The following is a 4859-nucleotide window of genomic DNA, read 5'->3' on the forward strand; positions in this document are numbered from 1 at the left end:
CCAGAAGGCTGACAATTCAAACCCACCAGCTACTCCTTGAAAGGAAGGTTGGCCATCTACTTCCATAGTTATACCACCTTGGAAGCCCAAGGAGGGGTCGCTATGAGTCTGACCCAACTTGATGTTAGTGAATTTTGAATGAAGTGGCATAATGGATAAGGTGCTTGACAGCTAACTGGGAGGTCAGCGATTCAAACACATCATCTGCTCTGCGGAAACAAGACTGGGCAATCTACTTCTAGATAGATAGATAGATAGATATCTCCTGGTATGGTGGTTAAAGGATTCAGCTGTGATCAATAGTTTGAAATCACTAACAGCTCCACAGGAGAAAGATGTGGCAGTTAGCTTCTGTAAAGATTATAGTCTTGGAAAACTGTATATGGAAGTTCTACTTTGTCATGTAGGGTCAATGTGAGTTGGGATCAAATAGACAGTAATGGGTTTAGTTTGTTGTTATTGTTTTTGTTTCAGCTAAAGAACATACATATGAGCACATCTTTCATTTAAGCCTAGTCTTGGGCCCAAATGATTTCAAACTACGATTTTTGTTTTGCCAAACAAGGGTTTAGTAATGCTACCATTTACAATTTGACTGAGGTTTATTTATAGCAATGCTCCATCTTGAGCATTTGCACTCAGAATTATAAGCCTTGTATCTTACATAAAAATGAGTTCATGTAATACCTTTTAGGGAATTTTTGGTTAGCTTCAGAGAAAGATGTATTTTTGATAAGATGAGCCAGTTCCTGCTCATTCAAACTGTACTCATCTGAGTGATGATGTGGCTTAAAGATAATTATTAAATATATAAAACAAAGGGAGCTCTGGTAGCATAGTGGCTAAGACACTTGCCAGCTAACCAGACGGCTGGCGGTTCAAACCCACCAGCCACTCCTCGGAAGGAAGGTTGGGCAATCCTACTTCCGTAGTGATACTGCCTTGGAAACCCAAGGAGGGGTCGCTATGAGTCGGGGCCGACTCGACGGCACATAACAACAACAACAACAACATAAAACAAAACAAAACAAAAAACTCAACTGCCGTCAAGTTGGATCTGACTCATAGCAACCCCTCCTTGGGTTTCTGAGGTGGTATCACTAAGGAAGTAGATTGAGCAGTCTTCCTTCCGAGGAGTGGCTGGTGGGTTTGAACCACCAGCCTTCTTATTAGCAGTCAAATACCTTAGGCACTATGCTACCAGAGCTCCTTTCAATAGAAAAAATTAAGGGATCAGATTAAGATATTAATAGTAAATTTATGTGAATTATGGAACTCCAGAGAGTTTTTACTTTCATATATTTCCAAATTTATACCAGAAAGATTTATTATTATTATTATATTTTCTTTACCAAAAGCATATTATATTATATTGGTCTCAAACTGACTGAATTTTTTAATGTTTTGAGATAGTTTTCCGAAATACATTAGGGAAATATAGAAGTGAACAAGATTGAACAGATTTATTTGAAAGATTTCTTAGAGACTAGAGATGATTTCTTAGAGACTGTGAAACTTCCAGAAGGGTACATAATAACCAGTTTCTCAGCCATGGAAACTTATACCACTGGGCATTCACTTACACTTGGATGACAGTCCAAGTGTAAGTGAATTTGTTGGATAGTGGTGAGGGGAAGTTTATAATTTAGTTATTCTCCTCTTCTCGTTCTCCTTTTCCCCAAATTTCCAGTCAGTGTCTGGAATTTCATTACCCTGTGCTCCTTCCCCCTCTCGTGTCATCATTAACTCCTTCCGCTTAGTGGCTGGGTGTTAACTGCAATTCCCAACAGGCAACTTACAGTTTGGGGGCCTGAAAATTTGTTGCCTTAAGTCTGTGTTTGTCAATATGTTCTAGGGGAGAAAGAGGATAAACAAAAAGCAGAAATTCCAAACGAAGGTGTGCATATGTTTAGAGTGTATGTGGAGAAGTTCATTCGAGGATCTCATGGCATGGATTCTTAGTTAGGATACGTGATCTACAATATTATAACAGTGACTGTTAGGGAATCTCAGAGAAAAGTGGTTAGTAGGAAATAAAATGAAGTACCAGAAGTGGATGAACTGGTAAATAAACTTAAAAGCAAGGGTAAATATAAGATTAAGGAAATAGACACCAGAACAGTGATAATAGCCATTTATGTGAACTATTTTCCTTGTATATCTAAACTCAAGAGACAGTGACAGTTAACTGTGGCAATAAGTGTATGTAAATATAACTGTGTTCTATGTTCCATTTCAATTTTAAAGTAATTTTTATATAAGGCTTATAGGCATTTTCAATTTTCTTCTTATATAGCCTGGTCATCTACTAACAATCCAAAAAAATGACAAAAACAGGCCTATTTGGCAAACTCAGTGTTTTGAACACTTTACCATGTTAAGTAATACTGATTGGTTGCTCTTAAAATACCCAGAGAGCCAATGTTTATAAATCCAGCTACCTTGGGAGTTGTTCTAAAGTGCAAAAAGTATGCTCTCTATATGCTCAAGAGCTATGTAATAGTGATAGAGGACTCTAGGAAAGCTGCCTCAGGCTGCCAAGCACATGCATTTGTGTACACAGGTATTAGTGTACCTTCTCCAAATAAGCATACACTGAAGTAGTTCTGGTGGCATAGTAGTTAAAGCATGTTGTCACTAACCCCACATTTGGCAGTTTGAACCCAATGACCACTCCATAGGAGAAAAATGAGGTATCTGCTTCTGTGAAGGTTTACAGCCTTGGAAGTGCTATGATACAGTTCTATTCTACCTTGTAAGGTCATTATGAGTCAGAATCAAGTAGATGGCAGTGGATAAGCATACACTGAAGGGTCCAATCCTGTTGCATGAATAAAATGGTAAGAAATGACATAACTTTCATTCTACAGATGTCACCCATATCCCTAAAATAGGAACCATAAATCTAGTCCTTATAATCTGGAGTGATCTGAAGTTCATCCTTGCAAACAAAGTGAGATTGCACCGACCAGTAGGGAGAAAAAAAAAGAAATCAGCAGGAGTGTCCAGCATGAAGAAAGAAAATTTAGATATTAATTATCCTTGATCACAGGGTTTAAGGAACATTTACTTGGAACAAATTGCTTTACAAATAATTAGGAATATTATTATATATGATACAATTATACATAATATAATACAACATTATATATATATATACACACACACACACATATACAGATATATATTTTATATTTTATTATATAGGAAATTATTCCCAATAAGGGACATACCTGCTACAAGTAGGAGTTTAGGGTGAAAAAAAATGCCCAATTCTGTATTATTTGTTATTTTTCTTTTTGAACTTTCTTCATACTAATAAATATGTATCTTATTATATCAAAGAAAAGCCAAGTGATGTCTTCTTTGCTTAATCCATAAACAGAAATAATGAAAGAAAAAGGACAAAAAATAAGCTCAACAATAAGATAAGTTCTAACTTTTGTGAATAGAGAACACACATATTTTTTTATTGTTTTTGACTGAAATTCACTCCTGAAATTCTAATTAAGTGTGAACTCTTGATTGGATCTTTGGAAATAATATTTTATTAGACATATATGAAGAGAGAGTTTATGATGATGGAGAGGTATATCCATTGGTGGAATGGCTCACCAGTGAGAACAAGGGTAGAATTGTAGAACGATACGAGGACTGCTAAGACTTATTACTGACAACTGTGCCTCTCAAGCCATACACAGTTGGCATAGCATGTTAAAGCTGAGGTTGGAAGTGGATTCTGTAAGCAAAACTGTCTTTTTTGATTTTGTCTAAGCTTTGTCCTCTGTTTTGAAGTTGTTACAAAGTAAACTTCAGATGATTCTGTATCAAGGGGCTCATTTAAACATTTTAGAACCTAGGAAATTGGGGAAAAAATGAATCAAATCCAGTGGATTGTTTAGAGAAGGGGGTATTTGAGATACACATTATGTGAAGTATATAGTAGGACCTCTTTGAAGGAAATTTACATAGAAAGTATTAATTATGCACAAGCAGACTGCTGAGGGATAAATGTCAGCTCTTGATTTCCAAAGGAATTCATTATTGCATATATTGGATCCCCTTTTTTCATGTCCTATGCCAGAAATATGAATGTCCTGGTATGGGGGGAAAAATTGCTTACAATATTGGACTGCCATTTCTCAGAGATAAAGTTGAAAATTATGAAGTCATCTTTTCCATTCTCACCACTCAACAAATCGTTTCCTTTTCTGTAAGCAGCATTTTTCTGTTTCTTGGTAAGTGACTGTATTTCTTTGAAAATGTCTGTATTGAATCATCAGAGAACAACAATAAATATGTTTTATTGGTTGATATATATGCCATCAGAGGCCAATAAAATAAAATCACATTGAACTTGATATGGAATCTATTAAATGAACCCTTTCTCTGCCACAGTATTTTCTCTTCACCCTTAAAACTGAAGAGACTTATATGTTGTTGACTTATATAGGAGGTCATATTTTCTTCAGGGTATAATTAGAATAATTCAGTTATAATTTAGTACAAGGAAGCAATCACTTATAAAACGTATCCTTGAATTCTTAAAGAGTTAACAAAGCTTACTAAAGTATACAATAAACTTTACTTACTAAATAAAGCTTACTAAAGTATAAGTAAACTTCACAAGGGTAGTCTAAATACCTGGAGGATCTGACCGTTGTTGTTGTTGTTATGTGCTGCCAAGTCGGACCCCACTCATAGCGACCCTCCTTGGGTTTCCGAGGCAGTATCACTACAGAAATAGATTGCCCCATCTGCCTTGTGAGGAGTGGCTGGTGGGTTTGAACTGCCAGCCTCCTGGTTAGCAGTCAAGTGCCTTAGGCACTATGCTACCAGAGGATCTGACTAGCTGTATA

At 36.3% G+C, this 4859-nt stretch overlaps 1 protein-coding gene across 1 annotated transcript in view; it reads left to right on the forward strand.

The window, feature by feature from the left end:
• GABRA1 (gamma-aminobutyric acid type A receptor subunit alpha1) overlaps positions 1–4859 on the forward strand; it is a 60788-nt gene that overhangs the window by 16173 nt on the left and 39756 nt on the right. The gene's annotated exons all lie outside the window — the stretch shown is intronic.

This window comes from Orycteropus afer, unplaced genomic scaffold (assembly GCF_000298275.1).
Source record: "Orycteropus afer afer isolate SDZICR_OR568_19922 unplaced genomic scaffold, OryAfe1.0 scaffold00454, whole genome shotgun sequence".
In the NCBI taxonomy this organism is placed as follows: domain Eukaryota; kingdom Metazoa; phylum Chordata; class Mammalia; order Tubulidentata; family Orycteropodidae; genus Orycteropus; species Orycteropus afer.